This window comes from Lepisosteus oculatus, unplaced genomic scaffold (genome assembly GCF_040954835.1).
Source record: "Lepisosteus oculatus isolate fLepOcu1 unplaced genomic scaffold, fLepOcu1.hap2 HAP2_SCAFFOLD_62, whole genome shotgun sequence".
NCBI classification, from domain to species: Eukaryota; Metazoa; Chordata; class Actinopteri; order Semionotiformes; family Lepisosteidae; genus Lepisosteus; species Lepisosteus oculatus.
The window spans coordinates 210,538-233,868 of NW_027168171.1; the positions used below are offsets into that span (position 1 = coordinate 210,538).

At 46.6% G+C, this 23,331-nt stretch overlaps 7 non-coding genes across 7 annotated transcripts; 6 read left to right on the top strand and 1 right to left on the bottom strand.

Moving 5' to 3' along the window:
• Nucleotides 1-1,905: 1,905 nt before the first annotated feature.
• On the top strand, nucleotides 1,906-2,022 carry LOC138232028 (U5 spliceosomal RNA). Its single transcript, XR_011186987.1, has one exon. It is a non-coding gene; the product is annotated as a U5 spliceosomal RNA (small nuclear RNA).
• Nucleotides 2,023-4,281: 2,259 nt separating this feature from the next.
• On the bottom strand, nucleotides 4,282-4,363 carry trnas-uga (transfer RNA serine (anticodon UGA)). Its single transcript has one exon. It is a non-coding gene; the product is annotated as a tRNA-Ser (tRNA).
• Nucleotides 4,364-7,430: 3,067 nt separating this feature from the next.
• On the top strand, nucleotides 7,431-7,503 carry trnar-acg (transfer RNA arginine (anticodon ACG)). Its single transcript has one exon. It is a non-coding gene; the product is annotated as a tRNA-Arg (tRNA).
• Nucleotides 7,504-11,746: 4,243 nt separating this feature from the next.
• Nucleotides 11,747-11,828, top strand: trnas-aga (transfer RNA serine (anticodon AGA)). Its single transcript has one exon. It is a non-coding gene; the product is annotated as a tRNA-Ser (tRNA).
• An 834-nt stretch (nucleotides 11,829-12,662) lies between these two features.
• trnai-aau (transfer RNA isoleucine (anticodon AAU)) lies at nucleotides 12,663-12,736 on the top strand. Its single transcript has one exon. It is a non-coding gene; the product is annotated as a tRNA-Ile (tRNA).
• Nucleotides 12,737-19,693: 6,957 nt separating this feature from the next.
• Nucleotides 19,694-19,766, top strand: trnav-aac (transfer RNA valine (anticodon AAC)). The gene has a single exon. It is a non-coding gene; the product is annotated as a tRNA-Val (tRNA).
• Nucleotides 19,767-20,613: 847 nt separating this feature from the next.
• Nucleotides 20,614-20,685, top strand: trnae-uuc (transfer RNA glutamic acid (anticodon UUC)). The gene has a single exon. It is a non-coding gene; the product is annotated as a tRNA-Glu (tRNA).
• Nucleotides 20,686-23,331: the final 2,646 nt, after the last annotated feature.

Consider the following 23,331-nt stretch of genomic DNA (forward strand, 5'->3'; position numbering starts at 1 on the left):
GCCACGCCAGAGGCTCTGTTGTTATTGTCCCCTGACCAAACAGAAGGCCCTTTATCCCACCTATCTTCAAAGCTTTTATACCTCTCTTGATAGGCTAAAGCACACTCCTGCAACATCAACACATCTCCCTCTCTCTGCTGGAGGTAATCAAAGACACACTGGCATTTAACTCTGTCATTGATACCTCTGGTGTTAAGAGAAATTATGTTTAGAGCCATATTACATAAGAAAGTGGAACCAGTCTTTACAAAACACATTTCTCTTCGGTCTCACCTGTTACCTTCTTCTTTTTCTTTTTCTTCTTACCAATTTCCTGCCAGCCATCCTCTGAATGAGCCTTCATCAGGGTGGCAGCAGTAAAAGCGTTCACGGAGTCCATTTCAAGGAAGGGGGTAGAAGGAGGGGTGGAGGGGTTCCAGCTGTCCCCATCACCATGCTCTCCTTCCTCCTCGCTCGGGGAGAAAACAGAGTCATTTTTCCTTTTCCTCAAGTCCAGCTCTTGGGAGCACTGAGGGGAAAGGGGTGCAGCCGATGCACCAGTCTCCTCTTCCCCCTCACCCACCAGCTGTTGCAGATCCTCCGTGACGGACTGGATGGAGGAGAGAAGGGCATCTGTAGCACTTGCAGAGTCTGAGAAAAGCAGCTCCGCTGAATCCTGGGTATCGTCGCTGGACCCGCTCCACCGGTGGGGGCCCCACACTGGCCCTCGTTCTGAGGAGCAGGAGTGGGGGAGGGGTCCTCGCTGTTCTCGGGGGTTTTCAAACCCTCGTGCTTGTCTGGTGCAGTCTGCGGTTGTGGGAGCGTAGTGGATTTCTCTTCCACCGACCCCGGAGCCACAGCAGGACTGATCCTGGCTGGAGGCTGAGACTCTTTGTCCAACAAGGGTTCTTTGTTTGACTTGTTGTTTGCTTTGGCTTTTCGGGCCGGTTTGGCTGAAACAAGCACTGCCTCATCCTTTCTCATTTTGAGTTTATTGGCGTAGGCGTGAGGGCAGTTCTTAAAAACGTGTCCTTCCGAGCCACATAAATTGCACTTTGGCAGCATTGAACAGTCAGAGGCTAAATGTCCCTGTTTGCCACAGGTCTTGCAGCATTTCACAGTGCAGGACGATGCCAGGTGTCCCACAGCACCACAGCGCCGACGCACCTTTGGTTGTCCCACATAAAAAACATAGCCATTGCAGGCGCCAAGCCGGATTGTAGAGGGCAGGTGCCTTAAGCCTCCATTTACATTGTCCGGTAGCAAGCGAACCTCAAATTTTCTTGCTCCTGTTTTTATACCGTCAACATCTCTAACCTCAGTTCCATGGTGGACGGTGCAGTACTGCTTAAGCCAGGTGTGAATGTCCTCCGTCTTTGCCATTTCCGAGAACATAACAACATGCACCGTTTTCCTCTCTCTCTGTGTCAGAGGCTGCAAGTTGATCTTCTCAAGGACAGGAACTTTCCCTCTTTTTGCCTCAAACACATCCACACATTGTTCAAACAGAGAATAGGTAGCAAAAACAACCTCAAATGCTTTCTGACCTGGGAGAGCGAAGATGAAATCCAAGTGCCGAGGTTCAAAGCCACGTTCCTTCTGTAACACTTTTCTGCTGAACTGCATACGATCCATGAAGAGGTCATCCAAAAGCTCAAAACGTACAGCATTCTTGCGGGATCCAAAGGTTGCCATCTCAAACTGCAAAACAAACACTGCTTCCAGAAAACAAGAAAACAATCCAACTACTCCAACTACAGGCTGATCAAGGTATCTCCCCTGCCAGGTAAGCCGAGAGCTGCAGGCGATGAGCCCGGAGCTGAACGGGCCGCACTGGCTCGTTTGTAAGGCCAGGTGCATTGCCAACCACGACCGGCAGGGCAGAGGACTTGAAGGCGGCCTGGGCTCCTGCAGCTGTCCAGCCACGCACTCTGGTTTCTCTTCATCTCGTACAAATCTTTTGCCTTTTACTAAAGATTTCCATGGAGAGGAGCATGAATGAGTTCCATACAATTTTTGTGCTTCCCTGCCTTCGGGTGGGGCGCAGCTGGGCTGGTCAAAGAGAGAAAACAAAACCGCTCACAATCGCTCTTACAATGCAGTAAGTAGCACAGGCTACTTAAACACATGAATGCAAAACAGCATTTTTCAGCTGATTTAAAATGTACCTAAAGGAAAAGCATTATTGAAGACCATCAATTACCAAGAGCTTTTGTCAAAGGTTTTGGTGGTCATTTTGAATGACCACAGAGCGCTGTGACCTCGTTTTTACATCTCATCCAAAAGACAGCGCCCTTTTACAACACAGCATCTCCGTCACTATACTGGGGCATTGGGACCCGCACAGACCTCAGGGTGAGCGCCCCCCCGCCGGCACCATTAACACCGCTTCCAGCTGGAAGCTTTGTTTTTCCCTGTAGCTCACCCTTATCCGGGTACTGACCTGGCTCACACCTGCTTAGCTTCAGTGGGTTTTCAGTTGCGAGTTGCAAGGGGATGCAAGTGATGGAGCCGCTCGCTGCAAAAGCCACTGCACTGGCCAGGAATCGAACCCGAGCCTCCCACGTGGCAGGCGAGAATTCTACCACTGAACCACCAATGCTCAGTGCCTAGGCCTTCAAAAAAGACGCTTTTTTGGTGCTCTGTGCAAAACGCATCGACATCTGCTTCCAGCTGCAAAATGCCATTCGCGGACGCTGAAGAACTTATTTCCAAGGCAGCGAGTACAAGCGATTGGGCGTTTTAAAACCACCAGGAACAGCAAAGAGGCACGCTTCTTTGATTGTGCCGAAACACACCGACTGGAGGCGGACAACGTAGTCGGCAGGATTGGATCCTACGCGAGGAGACCCCAATGGATTTCTAGTCCATCGCCTTAACCACTCGGCCACGACTACAGCAAGCCCCACCGCCGCTGCGTTCTTGCTACAATCTTACCTGGATTGCGAGGCGCCAGCGGAAGCCTATTTCAAAGTCGTTCTCCGTTTCAAAAAAACATTTCCAAAATACAAGCCTTGCAGACAGACACGCCTCAGAGGACTTAAGGGTGGCTTCATGTCGGAATGATAAAGTCTCCCCGTCCGGACATGAAAATGCCACTTTGTTACACACAAAAAAAGAATCAACAACAGAGAAATGCCCACAAGCATTTGAAAAGCCGCACCACGTCGCACTTGAAATAGCTCTTATATTAGTGGTAGACGCAGGAATCGCCTTTTTATTTACGCTCTTACCAACGCGATGGAAAGCAAAACAAAGCAAAGCAGAGCAAAACAAAACAAAACAAACAAACGAAAACCCTCACGTCCTGCACTTGCATATAACGCCGTTACGTGTCCAAGCGGTATTGTACGTCATCCTAGCACTGCACCCCGGGTCGTACGGTATATGGGAACGAGCACACGCCACGAATCGTCTCGAATCACTCCCTACAGCTGTAAGGCGCCTTGAAGCGTGCACCCCCAACATTCTTCTTTGCTCATCTGTGAAAGGTAAACTCTTGAGCAAACTCTGAACCAGCTCTAAGGAAACTAATCCGATTAGACGTTACTTTGACTCATCTTCTTACGCTCAGTGCCGGATTGCTCAAACTCCAGCTAGGGTTAGGGTTAGCATTCCCATGCTACTTAGACACTTTGTTTACGCTCAGTGCTGGATTTTGGGAACTTCAGGACGAGTGGGAATTTTCTCCTATCTGTCCATTCTGTTTTGTTTTGGAGACTCTTGGCTGCCTATGTTGTTCAGTGCAGCGTGAAGGAAACATTTTCCAAAACTGTGTCAGCTCAAAAGTTGTAAGAAAACCTCTCCAGCTGCTTTAACTCTCTTCATTTTTGTCATTTAATGTGACACTCGATGTATAACTGGAGCCTCACATATGCAAATGGTGAGGCTCCAGTTCGACACCCAGTTCGACACCACTTTACAGTATATGACAAAAGCATGGCAGACTGTGCCGGACCAGCTGGTAACTTCCGCTTATTTTGACCATATTAATCATTGGAAATCTTCCCACTTGCATTTGTGACACCTGATTTTGGCTCCACCTAAGACACTCTTAAATCTTCAAACACTTTTCTCTTCTCCCGCAACACACTTGTCTGTCGGCACTATGTGGCAGCGTTGCATGACAACCCATCTCACCACGGAAAGGAACCTAACAGCTTTGGTAAGAGACTAGAATCACCTGAAGAACTGCTTTCCATGGAAGCAGGACCAAGCGATGTAGCATTTTTATAGTACCAGGAAAGGAGAAGCGGCACTTCGCCTTTGCCGCACAGGCACAAGGTGACGTGCGGCAGACGCCGTAGTCGGCAGGATTCGAACCTGAGCGGGGAGTCCCCAATGGATTTCAAGTCCATTGCCTTAACTATTCGGCCACGACTACAGCGAGCTCGCCGCCGCCCCATTCCTCCTATAATCTAACACGGAGTGCGAGGTGGCTGCGGAAACTTTTTTAAAGTCGCTCTCCGTTAAAAAAAAAATACCTTTCACAAGATACATGCCGGCAGACAGACACGCCTCATAGGGTTTAAGGCTGGCTTCACGTTCAAATGATAAAGTCTCCCCGTCCGGATGTCAAAATGCAACTTTGGCAGACAGAAAAAACATCAACAAACCACAAATGTGGACAAGGATTTTACAAGCTGCACCACACTGCACTTTCAAAAGCATTTACATTCGTGTTAGATGCAGGAATTGTCTTTGTTTTGCGCGCTTACGAACGCCATAGAAAACGAAACAAAACAAAAGCCCTCAGCTCCTGCACTTGATTATAATGCCGTTACGTGTCGAAGCAGGAATTTACGTCATCTTACCACTGTAACATGGGGAATAGAGGGAAATGAACACACGCTACGAATCGTCTCAATCACTCCCTAGAGTCGTAAGGCACATTGAAGGGTGCACCCCCATCATTAATCGTTGGGCCTCTGTAAAAGGAAAGCTCTTGAGCAGTCTTTGAAACAGCTCGGATGAAACACTTGATTGCTTCCATGTGCATCTGGAGCCCACTTCTTATTTTCACTTCACGCCGCCCAAAGCATTTCTAAAACAGGAGATTCGCGTTTGGGAATGCGCCCTGCCCTACAAATAAAACAGGTCTACGGGTCTGAAACCTGCTCCATGGAAAACAGTTCTGTTGCGCTTTTGATCCAAGGGAGATTCTCTGTTCTTACTTTTTGATGACATAACACCCAAAGGGGCTTCTTTGGAGCTGGATTCCAACCAGCATCCTAAAGTTTCTTGGCGGTATCCTTTACAGTCCTCTGTTCGGTCGACAAGGAACAGAAGGGGGCAGCTTTCCTCACACATACAGTGCAATGTACTGTAGTGTTCCCCTTCATTGAATTCGCAGTTCTGCATCAGACCTCAAACTCGTTTCCTTAGCTTGGATTTAAGCCACGAAGCAGGCTTCTACTGTATAAACGTCTAGAGGAATCACAAACTATTTGAGAGGCCATCATCCCATTGGGAACTGACAAAGTCTATCCCTAAACACCTAGCGCAGTCTCTCGAGAGACTGTCAAAAATCGCTTTCTCCGTTTGTGCTGCAAGTAAGTGAAAACGCGGTCTCAACCCAAAGCCACTTGGCAGCAGCGGCACGTAAATACTGTTACTGCCACTGCTCGATACCGACGTTAGCCTACTATACCATGTTCAGCCACCGCTAGAAAATGTAAGGCTCTAGTACTGGAGCAAACAAAAGGAGGGCCAACGTCGAACAGGCACACGTGTCAGACATAGAGAGCGACGAGGAATTGATTCAAACCCATGCATGTAGAGCACAATGAATTAATAGTCCATCGCCTTAACCACTCGGCCACCTTGTCGACGAAACTGGGCTGTCCAGACATGGGTTGGCGCGCTCCAGATGATCTTTTTATTTTTTTTCCCTCGTACTCGAGGGTCCTTTTCCTGTTCCACATGCAATTTCAACATTTTCCTTGGGAGATGTCAAGCCAGCAAGCCACTGCTGTGGTTCAGTGGCCAGTGTGGAGTTCAGTGGCCCTGTTGTACACAGAAAGCACATTGAGCTCCTTGGACATGAAAAGTTCCAGATAAAAGCCATTTGTCATCCTTTCTCTTGGTGTCGATGTTGCTATTGTATAAAGGTGGCAACTTGCTCAGCGAGCAGGCGGAGCACACACCGAATGCAGATGTGTCTGAGTGGTGTGTCCAAGTGGCTGCAAAAGGACAACTATCCCGGGGCGCCGTGGCTTAGTTGGTTAAAGTGCTTGTCTCTTAAACAGGAGATCCTGAGTCCGAATCCCAGTGGTGCCTTCTTTGTTGTGTCTTCTTGAACAGAACTGGTCCTTACAGACAACCGCCTACGGCTAGACTTAATTAAATGCAAGTATTCATTTCCTGTCTTTAACGCGACTTGTTTTTCTTAAAATGGATGCAACTTGCAAAACATGAAATACAAACATTGCTAATCAGCACTAGCGGCTGGCAAAAAAAAAGAAGTCAGCAATGTTTTTTTTCTTTAACCTTAACCCTGCTAATGGAGAAGAGTTAAACGACCGAGTCTATGCAGCTTAAACGGTGCTCATGTCGGGTTCTTAGCTGAAAGGGTGGTAAATCACGCTCACCCCAGTCCTTAATCTTTTAAAAGGATACAAAATTGAACCTAGTCGCCACATCACATACATCCTGTTCAACGATAAAAAGGTGACATCTATCCTCGATCCAGAGTAAATCCCACGTTGAGGGCATATTGTTTTCCACTTTACCATGAGTCGGGCTCAGCTGCACAGAGGCGAGAGCAGAGCAATGAGGTCACGGGGACAGGGGAGTCACACGCTGGCGGTTTAAACACGCGGAAGAAAACTGAGGGATCCACAGTATGTGGACCCTCCGTGCGCCATCAGTCCGCACTCCGGACTCTGAATCCTGCCATCCAAGTTAAGATCTCGGCGGAACCTGAGGCGCAGTTCCTTCTTAAAACGTAATCTGGTGAGCATTTCTAGAATCGTACTTGTATAGATGCAGCCTTTAATGTGTTGCTAGGTTAAAATTGATGACTTCTTGAACTTCAGTAGGCAACTGCCCTCTTGATTTCGGATTTAATTTCTTTATTACAGGGGCGCTTTTATGAAGACAGAGTCATGTTCAGGTACTTTGCTTGATGGAGGAAGCATATTTCAGACTCTGTGATCTGCTCACCTGCAAAGGTCTGCTGTACTACTACAAGAGAGAAGTAGAGTCTGGAAGAATGGACAATTTTATGATGCTTTGGAAGATAATGTTTTTTTTTTTCTTTGAAATCGAAATGAATCAGAATATCAGTGCAAAAGACAAACTCTTGGTTTGGTTTAAAAAGATATGGTTTTAAAACAGACAAAATGTAGAAAACAGGTGTTTCTCACTTTTGGAAAAGAATGGACCGGGGGTAATATTTTACTAGTTGCAGTGCTGATCTCACTGGGTTACAGTCCTGCAGTGTCATACCAGGGCCAGTGGCCCAATGGATAACGCGTCTGACTACGGATCAGGAGATTGCAGGTTCGACTCCTGCCTGGCTCGGGTCGTTTTTAAATGCATCGGGCTACTCCCTAAGTAGTCTGTGCTACTTACTGCATTGTAATCGTACCCAGTAAGAGATTTCCTTCATGTAAATGAACTGCACCTGACAGCTTTAGAAAAACACCTGGGCTCAATACGGTGCTGAGAGCTCAGCGTTGCTGTTCTAATTAGCACGCACTCCATCAGCTATGAGCCCGAACCTTTCAATTATTCCGATCAGTAAGTCAACACGTAGTCCACATGAACGGTAGAAATATTCTCTTGTCTGTCTCTTGTTTGTATAGAACTGAATGTCCCTGACAATGTACTGTTAGTTTTAATTGAAGAACGGCATTTGTGTTCAAATATACCAGACAAGTTTATGTAACTGCTCATGCGACACTCAGTTGTAATTAGTCAAGAAATAAAGTCGAACAACAGCTGCGGGTTTGATTCTGAACGTATCAGATTGCAGCGCCTTTTACTTCCATTGACAAATGATAGAGATTCGAAGAGAGATCCTTCAGACCAGCAAGCAAACCCACGGCTATTTCGGTTTTCTATCTAGGCAACGTTGGTGTCTGCAATAGCATACATGAAAGCGTGCTGCAATTTCTGTGGCTACATTTGTTGCACGTCATGCACAGTAAGAGTGTTTCTAACACCAAATAAAAAGTCAACAATTAGCGATCACGCCTTCTCCTCAGTTAACCCACTGAAACCCTTGCTGTTAACAGTTCTTTACTGCGTGCTTTAAGAGCACCTACACATCGTGTCGGTTCTTACAGCTTTATTCATTAGGTTTTCAAAGGCATAAGTAGAGCACCAGAGGTGCGAACGCAAAATGTGTGGTTATCTGAAGAATTGATGTCCATGGCAGCGGGGCCAAGCGATTTAGCGTTTTTATAGTACCAGGAAAGGAGAAGCGGCACTTCGCCTCTGCCGTGCAGGCACAAGGCGACGTGCGGCAGACGCCGGAGTCGGCAGGTTTCGAACCTGCGCGGGGAAGCCCCAACGCATTTCGAGCCCATCGCCTTAACCACTCGAGCACGACAAATGCGAGCTCCCCGCCGCCGCATTCCTCCTATAATCAAACACGGACTGCGAGGTGGCTGCGGAAACCTTTTTAAAGTTGCTCTCCGTTAAAAAAAATACCTTTCACAAGATTCGTGCCGGCAGACAGACACGCCTCAGAGGGTTTAAGGCTGGCTTCACGTTCAAATGATAAAGTCCCCCAGTCCGGATGTCAAAATGCAACTTTGGCAGACAGAAAAAACATCAACAAACCACAAATGTGGACAAGGATTTTACAAGCTGCACCACACTGCACTTTCAAAAGCATTTACATTCGTGTTAGACGCAGGAATTGCCTTTGATTTGCGCGCTTACGAACGCCATGGAAAACGAAACAAAACTAAAGCCCTCAGCTCCTGCACTTGATTATAATCCCGTTACGTGTCGAAGCAGGAATTTAAGTCATCCTACCACTGCAACACGGGGAATAGAGGGAAATGAGCACAAGCTACGAATTGTCTCTAATCAGTCCCTACAGTTGTAAGACGCCTGGAAGCGTGCACCCCCATCATTAATCTTTGCGCATCTGTGCAAGGTAAACTCTGGAGCAGTCTCTGAAACGGCTCAAAGGAAACACGTGATTGATTCCATGTGCATCTGGGGTTCATTTCTTATTTACATTTAATTCAAGGGAAAGGCTTGGGTCAGTTTCAGACGGCCTCCAACAGCGAGATTCAAGCGCCCCATCTTCAGCCCAATCTGCGCCGCCAGAATGCCAACGGCTCCTCTGGTCTCCGGGGTGCGGTTGTGACCCCGTAACCTAAAGTGTTGGTTGCAGACAAATGGAGACTAACAGGTGATGTCCTAGGACATGACTACATTGTGACACTCGGTGGGGATGGTGACCATTGCTTGGAAAAGAGTGCGAGGCCCCTTTAGAAAAACATTTTGTTAACAGGCATTCTGCCTCAGCCTAAACACCTATAGCTTGCAAAGCGCATGCTATTAGACAGGCACCTCTGCAAGACCTTAAGAGTCTCTTAAACTAGTGATAGTAAGGTGTTCCCAATGGGCGATGTTCGGCTTTCAAATCATCTCTCCGTGGAAGCGCCGAGATGCAGCTGTTTAAGGCTTAGAAGCAGCTGACTGTTTTACTACCTAGCTGATCACTGTCAGTCAGGGAGCTTAGAGGTGAAAAGCCTGTCTGAGAGACAATTCGCCGTCGATCAGTTCAATATGTTCCGTACCAGCTCGGCGCATCTGAGATCATCTTGGTAGCCGTGTAGCTCATATGAGTGAAAGCGTGTGTGTCAGGACTCTTACTTGGCCATCCCAACATACGGAATTTCTACTGTTTCAGCCACTCTGTTGTTGATGTACTCCTTTGTTTTTGTCATGCTGCATGACCCAGCGTCTTTCGAGTTTTAGATCACAGGCAGACACCCTGACATTCTGCTGTAGAATTTCCTGATACATCTTGGAATTCATCGGTCCCTCGATGATTGCAAGCCGTACAGCCTCCGCCATGCTTCCCAGGTGGGATGAGGTTTTGGAGTTGGTATGTGGTGTTTTGTTATCTCCAAACATAACGCTGTGCACATTTACCAACAAGTTCAACTTTTGTCACGTCTGTCCACAGAACATTGTTCCAGGAGTTGTGGAACATCCATGTGGTCTTTAGCAAACTTGAGAGGGGCAGTGGTGGTTTTTTTTGGGGGGAGAGCAGTGGTTTCCTCCGTGGTGACCTCGCATGATCACCACTCCTGTTCAGATTTCTTCTTATGGTGGACTCATGAACACAGACGTAAGACAAAGTCAACCACCTGTTCGCTAGATCCCATCCCCACTCAGCTAGTCAAAGATTCCCTCGAAGGACTGGCAGGACCTATAATTAGTATGATGAATGCATCGCTTGCGTCAGGCGTCGTACATGATCAATTTAAGGTAGTGGTTCTTAGACCGCTCCTTAAGAAGTCAAATTTGGATCCACAAGTTCTTAACAACTACAGGCCTGTCTCAAAGGTCCCATTTCAATCTAAAAGTCTTGAAAGAATAGTTGTTGCCCAACATCAAATGGATTCAAATAATATACTTGAGAAATTTCAGTCTGGTTTCTGAAACTGTATTAACAAGAGTCGTAAATTATATTCTCTTAGCTACTGATGCGGGGAATGCAACAGTGCTAGGAATGCAAACTTTAGGTTGCGCTTCTTCATGCTGCATCATTGGCATGAGTGGAGCTTTTTAAACGTCTGTACTTACTGCGCCCCATAAGAAATCGTTTGTCCCTGTTCAAAAGAGATTGTGCGATGTCCTGCAGCGTTCGCAAAGCAAACCTTTGAAAGTTTGAATAGAGGAATTTATTCTGCTTCCTGTGCGTGCAGTAGTTACAAACTTGAACGTCTTTACACGATCTCCTGCAGTTTTCAGTGGGCAGGCTTGGTCAGATGGCTTGGAAAAACGCACTGTGTTTCGGCTCGGGAAACATCATGAGCAGTGTCCTGCATGTTTTCTGTGTATAGCTGTCTTTTAACGCATACAGAATTCATTCGAAATCATTGATTTCTCCAATTAACAAGGGTCCCTTAAAGGATGAGTCAAAGTAACGTCTAATCGGATTAGTTTCCTTAGAGCTGGTTCAGAGTTTGCTCAAGAGTTTACCTTTCACAGATGAGCAAAGAAGAATGTTGGGGGTGCACGCTTCAAGGCACCTTACAGCTGTAGGGAGTGATACGAGACGATTCGTGGCGTGTGCTCGTTCCCATATACCATACGCACCGGCGTGCAGTGCTAGGATGACGTACAATACCGCTTGGGCACGTAACGGCGTTATATGAAAGTGCGGGACGTGAGGGTTTTCGTTTGTTCGTTTTGTTTTGCTCTGCTTTGCTTTGTTTTGCTTTCCATCGCGTTGGTAAGAGCGTAAATAAAAAGGCGATTCCTGCGTCTACCACTAATGTAAGAGGTATTTCAAGTGCGACGTGGTGCGGCTTTTCAAATGCTTGTGGGCATTTCTCTGTTGTTGATTCTTTTTTTGTGTGTAACAAAGTGGAATTTTCATGTCCGGACGGGGAGACTTTATCATTCCGACATGAAGCCACCCTTAAGTCCTCTGAGGCGTGTCTGTCTGCAAGGCTTGTATTTTGGAAATGTTTTTTTGAAACGGAGAACGACTTTGAAATAGGCTTCCGCCGGCGCCTCGCGATCCAGGTAAGATTGTAGCAACAACGCAGCGGCAGCGGGGCTTGCTGTAGTCGTGGCCGAGTGGTTAAGGCGATGGACTAGAAATCCATTGGGGTCTCCCCGCGCAGGTTCGAATCCTGCCGACTACGTTGTCCGCCTCCAGTCGGTGTGTTCCGGCGCAAGCAAAGAAGCGCGCCTCTTTGCTGTTCCTGGTGGTTTTAAAACGCCCAATCGCTTGTACCCGCTGCCTTGAAAATAAATTCTTCAGCATCCGCGAATGGCATTTTGCAGCTGGAAGCATATGTCGACGCTTTTTGCACAGAGCACCAAAAAAGCGTCTTTTTTGAAGGCCCAGACACTGAGCATTGGTGGTTCAGTGGTAGAATTCTTGCCTGCCACGCGGGAGGCTTGGGTTTGATTCCCGGCCAATGTAGTGGCTTTTGCAGCGAGCAGCTCCATCACTTGCATCCCCTTGCAACTCGCAACTGAAAACCCACTGAAGCTTAGCAGGTGTGAGCCAGGTCAGTACCCGGATGAGGGTAAGCTACAGGGAAAAACAAAGCTTCCAGCTGGAAGCGGTGTTAATGGTGCCGGCGGGGGGGCGCTCACCCTGAGGTCTGTGCGGGTCCCAATGTCCCAGCATAGTGACGCTGTGTTGTAAAAGGGCGCTGTCTTTCGGATGAGATGTAAAACCGAGGTCATAGTGCTCTGTGGTCATTAAAAATGACCACCAAAACCTTTGACAAAAGCTCTTGGTAATTGATGGTCTTCAATAATGCTTCTCCTTTAGGTACATTTTAAATCAGCTGAAAAATGCTGTGAAATGGGGGGACTCTTCAGGCCAGTGTAGGATTTGGGTTACAAGAACATGAAACTGCACGAGAAAGCCCGTACACTGAATTACACGGCTTTCTATTCAAAGGAGGGCAAAAGAAATTCCCTGAGTTCGATTATTTGCAGCACAGAGAGGACCACCGTCATGAGGCCGGTTAGCTCAGTTGGTTAGAGCGTGGTGCTAATAACGCCAAGGTCACGGGTTCGATCCCCGTACGGGCCAGGTTCTTTTCTCCTCTCTTACCAAAGCTGTTAGGTTCCTTTCCGTGGTGAGAGGGGTTGTCATGCAACGCTGCCACATAGTGCCGACAGACAAGAGTGTTGCGGGAGAAGAGAAAAGTGTTTGAAGATTTAAGAGTGTCTTAGGTGGAGTCAAAATCAAGTGTCACAAATGCAAGTGGTTGGATTTCCAATGTTTAATATGGTAAAAATAAGCAGAAGTTATCTGCCGGTCATGGCACAGTCTGCCATGCTTTTGTCAGATACTGTAAAGTGGTGTTGAACTGGAGCCTCACCATTTGCATATGTGAGGCTCCAGTTATACATCGAGTGTCACATTAAATGACAAATATGAAGAGAGTTAAAGCAGCTGGAGAGGTTTTCTTACAACTTTTGAGCTGACACAGTTTTGGAAAATGTTTCCTTCACGCTGCACTGTACAACATAGGCAGCCAAGAGTCTCCAAAACAAAACAGAATTGACAGATAGGAGAAAATTCCCACTCGTCCTGAAGTTCCCAAAATCCAGCACTGAGCGTAAACAAAGTGTCGAAGTAGCGTGGGAATGCTAACCCTAACCCTAGCTGGAGTTTGAGCAATCCAGCACTGAGCGTAAAAAGATGAGTCAAAGTAACGTCTAATCGGATTAGTTTCCTTAGAGCTGGTTCAGAGTTTGCTCAAGAGTTTACCCAGTGGGCATTGATTCGTCGAATATACGTATATTCACGGCGAAAATACGGCTATACGTATATATACGTCGCCTCGACGTATAATCAACGTCGAATTGCAACCGTAAAATCGACGACATTAATAAACGCATATATAACGTCGAAAACACATCTAACACAGTGCCTGAGGCTTTTTACTGTATGTATCGTGTGTGCCGCAACTAGGAGTATACGGCACTCTGCACAGTGTACGAAGTAAATTATTTTCGCAGTAATTAATTTACACGTGTATAATAAATATAGTAAATATAATAAATTAATTACTGCGAAAATAATTTTCTTCGTAAATCCTGCAATCCAGATGATTGGGGTATTGGTGCATGGCTACAGTCTGTGCTAGGAACATGGAGAGGGTCTCTGGTTCAATACATATTTGTGGGTCTGGTATTATTCGTTATGATCATATCGTTAATATCCTGTTTGAAAAACATGTGGACTAAAGCTGCTGCTTCTGTGCTAATTGTACGCCCTGAAGGGATCATGAAGGTCAAAAAATGATTTCATGGGAAAGGTTCTCTTATCTAGTGGCAGAACCTGATGGGTAGAACAATATAGCTTTAAGGGGGGTTACCCTTGGGAGTGATTCCCCTAGATGCAAATGATTATTGTGGTTTATTTGTTCATAATAAGATGTTTTGCAGGAACGGAACAAAGAGAAATTTTACAACTTCAGCTAGAATTGTTCTGCAAAACGTCACAGCTGAGGCAGGGGAACAATGTGTAGATTTTTCTAAGAGTTATTACCCAGTTGTTGACCAATCTGTTGACCAATGTTGACCAAAAAAGCCTAGGATTATGCTGGGCTCCAGCCCACAGGGATTTACCTGTGCTGTAAGAACTAATGAGTGAATAAGGAGACTGGATTCTGGTGAAAGACTTCAGGAAAAAGAAATGGTGTTCACTCAGGTGGAGGGGGCTGTACCAGGTGCTGCTGACCACTGCCACTGCTGTGAAGGTCACAGAAATGGTGCCCTGGATTCATGCTTCCCACTGTAAAAAGGTCACAAACGAACTGAGCAAAGCGCAGGAGTGATGTCTCCACAAGGACAGATGGGGATAACCTGCTTGGGACTGATGTGCACAGCCTTTTTCCTTTTTATGTAGAAGCCTGTCACCACCCCAAAAGAGGAAGAATCTAAACACGAAGCCTCTTTGTATACAAACTGGCTGAATGAAACTGATAATGAGGGGAATATGAGTAATTTGTGGTATAAATTTATAAATCATACTGTAAAGTTAAAGAAATTTAATGCATCTTGTTATATATGTGCTTTAATGCCTCAGTCTACAGCCTCACCCATGCGACTTTTTATGAAATGTACTCTTTTATTAATATCACGTTAGACGCTATCAAACAAGAATTAAGGGGAGTTAGATTAATGGCACTTCAGAACAGGTTCGTGCTGGACCTTCAAAATGCAGCATCTGGAGGAGTCTATGCTTTAGTAGGAGACTCCTGTTGTACATATATTCCAGCTAATGACTATGATTACGGAAATCTTACGCTCGCTATTCAGCATTTGAAAGAACTAAAAGACAAGGTGAATAAAGAGAGAGGCATAAAAGATACACCGGCTTTTCTCTCCTGGTTAGAATCACTGTTTGGGCCAGGGGGAATGTTTTTCTTTTAAGTTACTAACACCGATTATAGGGGCTGTGATACTTGTCTTCCTGTTTTTATGTTGCTGTATGACATGTATTATTCCAATGCTTCGAAATATGGAAATATGGTACCTAGGGGGATAAACTGTTCATCCTTCCAGTCTGGAGAATTGGCAGCTGTCTGACGTCAGTAAGTGATCCTTAAAAATTAATAGTTCCATGACAGTGTGCATCACCAGAAAATCAATTTCAATGCATTAAAACTCTTGTTATCCTTCTGATCATTGAAGTGTCATTGCCCCAGCACTGTATACTCTTACTTTTGACGCCTGTCTGAAGTTGGATCCATTTCTAAGAATGGTGACTCACATATCCTCCTGCTCAACTTTGGCTCAACCACACAAACTATGAAGTTAATCATCTGCTTTTGCTCCAAGATTTATGTTACTAGGCTCTCTCCTGGGGATCCTCGTGTTCAAATATTGCCCTTATTGTGGATGATCCATGACAGAATTCAGGGAATTCAGAATTCTGATACCTCAGCTCAGATTCTGACTGGGCAGACTGTCATTGCCTGGTGTGAATGTGTGCATATCTGTTTTTGTGCATGTTCTGTGGCCTGTTGTACAGTACATCACAAATGAAAGGGAAATGGAAAACTAAAATAAGACTCAAGTGTTTTATCTTTCATTAACAGTGTTTCATTAGTATCTGTGCTAGATCCTGTCATCCACTGCTTACCACGACAGGCTCTAGCACAGGATAGCAGCTAATACATTTAACAATCTCACTGCACAATGTTGTATATTCAAGGGCTGATCTTCTGTACTTTTTCTTTCACTTTTCATTTCCTAGAAACTCAGTCCTGCCAGGAATAATCTGAGAACAAAATCAATCTGAGTGAAAATCAAGCAGAGGAAGATTGTTTTACAGAGTCAACAAGGTCTAATTCAAGGTCATCAGCACTAACAACATTCTCTCTGGAGACAGGCGATAAGAAAATTGAAAGTGTGTATTGTTACACAACAGCAGAGACTATGAGTTATGCTATCATGAGAGTGGTGATGGATTTTTTTCATTGCTTAGTTTTGCAGGTTCTGTACATTTGAACATTCAAAGTGACTAAAGTAAAGGAGTTTTCCCTTTTTACCACATAATTCCCAAAGATCAACACTAATAGAAAGCCTAATTCCAGCCAAGATTCAATTACTGTCTCTCAGGCATCCCAGCAGTGGATTTCATGACTTCAGACAGCCATCTTTATCAGTGGAGAACTCAATGCTCTGAGGTTTACTGGCAGAGTCTCACACTGGGTAATATGTTGGTAAATAAGGTCCTATGGAATTCTACTATTGATAAATTCGACTATGGAACTGCGATGTGTCCTGAAAAAATCTTCTATGATAGTGGTACAGTCCATCACACCCCACCTACAGCCTTTAAAAGAGAAAAAAAAAACTGACAACAACAAAGTAAGTCTGTGGTGTAATCAGCTAGGTCTTGCAAACATACTTGACCTCTTCCAGCTACCAACATTACAAATGCTGTTTACACATTAGATGGTTATTTTTTGGCTTCTGATATTATGGTGGAAAAAGAGCCCTGGAATCTTTGTTGAAGGACAAAAGACGGAAAGAACGGGCAGTGTAACCATGGCGAAGAGAAGGGAAATATTGGAGAGAGCTTTTTTCATACACTTTTTATCATTGTTTTTCCAGCCCAACAATGATCAACAAATATGGGCAGGCGTCCTGTGCCAAATCCAATCTACCTTTCTTCCAAGCATACAGGAATGTCAGTGAATTAAATATTGACATATGAAAATACCCAAAAATATGCAATCACACATATGCAGTTTGAGCAAACATAAGACAATACCCAAGTACCACAAACTACCAGGCATCATTAGCAGTTCAGGTGGGGAGCTGTGTCAGCATGCGTAGGCTGCAAAGGAACAAGTAATAGGTCTATTCCATGCTTAAAAGAGAAGAAAGAAAACAACATTTCAGCCGTGGAGCCCTCACACCTGAAGAAGGCTCCACGGCCGAAACGTTGTGTTTTCTTTCTTCTCTTTTCATCTAGTGTCATTAGCCAGTTACTGTCAAAATAAAATAGAAATGGATAACATTCTAGAGAGAGTTTGAAATACCAAGGTACAATTTAAACCATATTTCTTCCACTACAACCACAATATTTTGGAGAGATCGCTGAGCCTAACTGTTCTGGCATGCCCGTTAGCCTCCGTCCTGCTTCAGCAATGAATGCAACGGGGCACATTCTGAGGGAGATGCGGTCAATCAGGTTGCAGGAAAACCACGCTATGCTTTTTTTTGAGATCCTGAAAAGGACAGAGGGGCCATGTATATGTGTGCAGCTGGATATGTAATTGCAGGTGGCGTAGCAAATTCTGCTGAAGCCCCACTGCCTGGTGTGGACGGTAGCTGTGCATGTTGCAGCAGAATTGTGCATGTGAGATCAAGGGGGCATGTCATGTGTTTGAGCACTTCACTCCCTTCCGGAAGCACGCGATTCCCCGAGTCCAAAAAATTTGTAAGTTCTTTGGATGACCTGTGGACCGATCTTTCACGATGAAGAATTCCTTAAGAAGAATAGATCTCGGCCCACCATCCCAATGCCTCCATCTCAAAACAGCAACCTCCCACTGCCCTTAGTCTGCAAGGCAGTCCTTTCAAGTGCGATGATGACGCCGGGACCTTCGTTGCCTATTGTACGAGCTGAACTTTTGTGCTCATCAATTCAACGCTCTTTCCATCAACTCATCTTGTCTTTTGACGCTTCGTGTTTTGTGCTCCTTTGACTATCGGCATATCGGGTGACTGCAAACACTGAAGTTCTTGCTTACGGAGTGTGGAACAGTGTTTTCAAGTGATCGCTGTTCTGTCATGTTGACGCCGAGTGAATCTTTCTTTGGCAACATGGGCAGGCTGACAGCAGCGCGAGCGAAAGTAATGGCAAATTTCTTGACTTATTTCTGAATGTGAATGTTCTTTAGAAAAGGGATGCGGCGTTGCTTCTCCCCCGTGTAAAGGTCACGCATTCCAGACGTGGTTATGAGCGAACAGTTGCCGCAAGTGTTTGAAAAGAGCAAGAGAGGAAGCAGCCCTGCCCCGTGTGAGGATCAAACTCAGGACCTTCAGATGATGAGACTGACGTGCTACCAACTACGCCAACGAGGCCAGCTGCAGTACACAGCCGGAAAGTTTGCCTCATATGGATTTCAGTCGCCCGTTCCCTAATCTTTAGACGCCCTCTGCTGGATGTTGCATTTGCCTTTTGATCTCACCGATACTTTTTTGGTCTGTTTCTGTTGCGAGTCTGTTTTTCAGATCTCACCTAGCACAAGTCTCTCTGGCTGAAGTGGCCTCTCTGCTTCAGCATCGTGCCCTCACTCAGCCATTAAAAACGTCACTCGGACTTCTGACATGCTGACATGAAATGTCAAGAGAGAGTGGCGGAGACGCTTAAGGCAGAGAGAAGATGAAGAGGGGGCGTGGCTGCGAAATGATTGACAGCTGCATGACGCTCTCCATGCAAGGCGTGACCACAGGCTAAAGGACACCTTTCGGCACATCAAGCTCTAAGCACACACCTGGAGGACGTGGGAAATGATCCTGCTACCTCTCGCATGCAAAGCGAGCGCTGTACCATGCAAGCTAGCCCCCCTCGCTGGGGCTCATGCCTCGGTGTCGCCTAGTGCCGCTTGTTCCCCTCTTACCGGTGCAGTTCACTGCCCTTCGTCTGCAAGGCAGTCGTGTAATTGCGGCTTTCTTGACTTATTGATGAAGGTCTGACTGGACGAGTGAATGACGCCTCTCCCCCGTCCTCAAGCTCGCTGACAGAATAAAATGGAAAGTGCTGCCATGGCTCATTGGTTAAGGGGTATGATTCTCGCTTAGGGTGTGGGAGGTCCTGGGTTCAACTCGCGGATGAGCCCTTGTGTGTTCTTTTTGTCCTCGTCCACAAGACTGGGAACTGATATCCACATCACCTTGCAGCATCTGCTTATGGCAAACGATGGAATGTGACTAATGACTGAACGAGCCTGGTGAATACTCATCACGTGGCACAATGAGAGCGTGCAGTCAGCTGTCCAAGGCAGCAACCTCATTGCTCGTTCAAAAGAACACGTACTGAAAACTCATCACCACTATGTCGTAAATGAGCACCGCGATCGCTTGTTGTCATGCGTCCTTACTTGGGAAATGCAGAAGCAAAAACTGCCCTCTCTCAGCCACCGAAACGTGTGCGGCTCGCCTTGCACTCTCTGCGCCTCGCATATTTATGGAGCTGTCTGCTCTTCTTTCTGTTGAAGTGCGCAAGTTACGGGGCGTACTGCACACTATGATGTGCTCAATGACAGCTTTCAAGATTTGAAAACTATGAGCTTGATGGCTCAAGTCGAACGAATGTGGTTGTTACGCAATTGATGATCAAACGCACGTATTCTAACGATTCGTGAGAGTATGTTCTAAAGGTCCCTGGCTCGATCCCGGGTTTCGGTGTTTTGTTTCATCGCGCCCTTTGTTCCTCTCTCCAGCGCCCCCTGCCTAAAGTGACGTGTCCCTTTCTCAGCCCGAAACGCAAGCGAGACACCAGCAGCAATCCCTGCAGGTTTCCGTGGTGTAGCGGCTATCACGTTTGCCTAACACGTGAAAGGTCCCCGGTTCGAGACCGGGCGGAAACAGCCTCGTTTTGCACGCTCCTGTACTTCACAGAGGTATTGAGCGACCGGTCATTTGTTCCCAATGTATTTCCGGTGCCTTCATGCACTCTTGTACCAAACGCACGTTCCTTCTGTATGCGGAGCCGATCATTTGCAATTGGGCTGTGCCGACAGATCAGGACGAGCTCTGTCGGCTCAAAAGCAGCGCAGGACCTGCAAGAACAACAGAAAGATTAGCATCCAGCGGGGGCTTCTTAGTGAGCCCAAGATCTCATCAAGAATCGGCTCCAGCAACAGGGCTGGGCGCATTGTTCCATTCTCCAACCACTCTCGGTGTATACAAGTCCCTCCTGGTCTCTGCTTGAATTGCACTTTCCTGCGTTTGCTTTGGTGTAACTGGCTTCCCCTGCATGGGCGAATGTGAAGAAGATCCTTAGTAAGTCATTGAAGAAACCCGAGAAGAGGTCGGAGTGGTCCCTGTCGTTCATCAACGATCCAGTCAGGCAGTACTCCTCTGTAAAGCGCCGTTCGTTCACATCAATTGGCTTTTTTTTGCTTTCACTCGTGCAAGTAGTAAAAGCAGACGCCCCTATTCTGCTGTGACCCGGATTCGAACCGGGGTTGTTGCGGCCACAACGCAAAGTACTGACCACTATACGATCACGGCGAGTTACCGATACACACGGGGCAGGGCGGAAAAGGCTGTGCTCTCTTCGTGTGACATAATTCGGGAAAGTCCTGACGTTGCATTTCAACTGAGCCCCAGTATACATCGACCCTTCGACACTCTGAGTGACAACTCTCTTGCGTGTTTTCTCATATTTATGTAGTTTGCTTGCATGATGCCCGGAACAGCAGGGTTGCGCACTCCCATATGGTCTAGCGGTTAGGATTCCTGGTTTTCACCCAGATGGCCCGTGTTCGACTCCCGGTATGGGAACGTGTCAATTTTGCCTCCTGCTTTCCAAAAGATCAGCACTGTGTACGAAGGAGCCGCATTAAAACTACTCAACGTGCAAAACGTGCGAGAAGAGGGGGCGCTTGTTTCCAGCCGAAACTTCTCGCGTGTGAGACGAGCTGACCATCGCTGCAGGAGGTGGGAGGGTCACTCTGGTAGACAGGGCTGACCTTCGGCAATAGGATTTATACTCTCCAAGATGATATTTGCACTTTCTGGAGAGGCGATTTTCTCCACTTCAGTAGCCCGATTTCGTCGATTGCGTGGAGAGGGCTGTAGAATGTGGCGCCGTCTTTCCTGCTCCGTCCATGACAGGCGTGCTGGTCTCTGGAGAGAGAGCACGGTCCATCAGCGCACCCCAATAAAGGCACTGGAAGCAGCTGAATCGCATTGGCGAAGCTCAGCGCTGGGCCGCTGGGCACATCTGACCACAGTTTCCGTAGTGTAGTGTTTATCACGTTCGCCTCACACGCGAAAGGTCCCCGGATCGAAACCGGGCGGAAACAGACCAGACTTCTTCTGTCGCCACGCACAAAAGGGGATTGGGGATTCGCCTAGCGCTGTGATCGAACAGACCCACTCACCTCTTAGTGTGGCGGGATCTGCACAGTGCATGTCGCAGCGCATCCTGCTTTCACTTCAATGCGCGTCCTGATGTACCCCGGTCTCCCGCGTGACAGGTGGGGACAGGTGACAGGTCCACGTGACAGGTCCTATACTAACGAGGAAGACATCTCTCTCTCCGACCCCCGGCATCGTGTCCCGACCCACCGTGCTGGAAGCCGACTCGTGCTGTGATTCCTTTACGGAGCAGAAATGACAACCGAGGAGCCGAGAGATCATTTCAGCATTTCGCGTCTGAACGGAAAACACAAACGACCAACTCGGAATGATTTGCCTTTGACGCTTATCAAAGCGTTCTTTGTGCATCGAACAGACCCACTCACCTCTTAGTGTGGCGGGATCTGCACAGTGCATGTCGCAGCGCTCCCTGCTTTCACTTCAATGTGCTTCCTGATGTCGAGTCGTGTGCCGTGCGGAGGCTCTGAAAGCGAGAGCAATGAAAAGGTGCACGACGTTGTGTTAGAAAACAGAGAAGTGAAAGGCAGTCCTTTCTCTAAGGAGGTAAAAGAAAAGCTACTCCCCGTCAGGGAATCGAACCCTGGTCTCCCACGTGACAGGCGGGGATACCTGCCACTATACTAACGAGGAAGACATCGCACGCTCCGACCCCCGGCATCGTGTCCCGACCCAGCGTGCTGGAAGGCGACGCGTGCTGTGATTCCTTTACGGAGCAGAAATGACAACCGAAGAGCCGAGAGATCATTTCAGCATTTCGCGTCTGAACGGAAAACACAAACGACCAACTCGGAATGACTTGCCTTTGACGCTTATATACCTCTTAGTGTGGCGGGATCTGCACAGTGCATGTCGCAGCGCTCCCTGCTTTCACTTCAATGTGCTTCCTGATGTCGAGTCGTGTGCCGTGCGGAGGCTCTGAAAGCGAGAGCAATGAAAAGGTGCACGACGCTGTGAAATAAACATTAATAAACGCATATATAACGTCGAAAACACATCTAACACTAGGAGTATACGGCACTCTGCGCAGTGTACGAAGTAAATTATTTTCGCAGTAATTAATTATATTTACTATATTTATTATACACGTGTAAATTAATTACTGCGAAAATAATTTACTTCGTACACTGTGCAGAGTGCCGTATACTCCTAGTGTTAGATGTGTTTTCGACGTTATATATGCATTTATTAATGTCGTCGATTTTACGGTTGCAATTCGACGTTGATTATACGTCGAGGCGACGTATATATACGTATAGCCGTATTTTCGCCGTGAATATACGTATATTCGACGAATCAATGCCCACAGCTTGGCATACAAGGGTTTTGCGGAGGGGTCTTGCCACCTGCCTGAAAAAAAAACAGTAAAATGTTTGAGTGCCTATAGAGTTTCTATTTTTATTTTCTTGAGAAAAGTTGATACCATTTCCTGGAAACCCCGTCCCCCATCAGTGCGCGGTGCCCGGGGAAAAATCTGTAGGGGGGCGTCTGAAATTCTGAGCGGGGGTGATATTTCGGTTGAAACGGAGCTGTACGGTGCAGCTACCCAAATGAAATCTCGCAGCTATGCCATTGATTAGTGCTTCATGATAGAAGATATCGACTAGCAATCTGGTATTTGCGATGAAGTTCAGTTTCACATTTTTCGTCACTCTCACTGGAGAGTATTGCCTGGAGCGAAAAGTACCATAAGCGTTCATTTTTGCAGCTACATGGACGTTCTGAATCGTTAAGAAAAAATGTTGTAAAACCAACAGAAAGCACAGAGTGCTATAACTAGTCCTAGTTATATAACGATTTTAAGTATAATGATAAACTACTGCAAGGAATCGGCCCACCTGAGCAAACAGGATCGTAATGTTGACACTCAATAACGACACTGATATGTGCAGTTCCTGGACGGATAGCCCTCCTGCCCATCAAACAGACTGAGTGACTGTTCGTGTCATTTAGTGTTGTCTGACCATTGACAAAGTACAACTATTTTTTTAGGGCGCAAATTAAGTTAGGTAAATCTTTTTGCCCAAAACTGAAGGGGCAACATTCCCC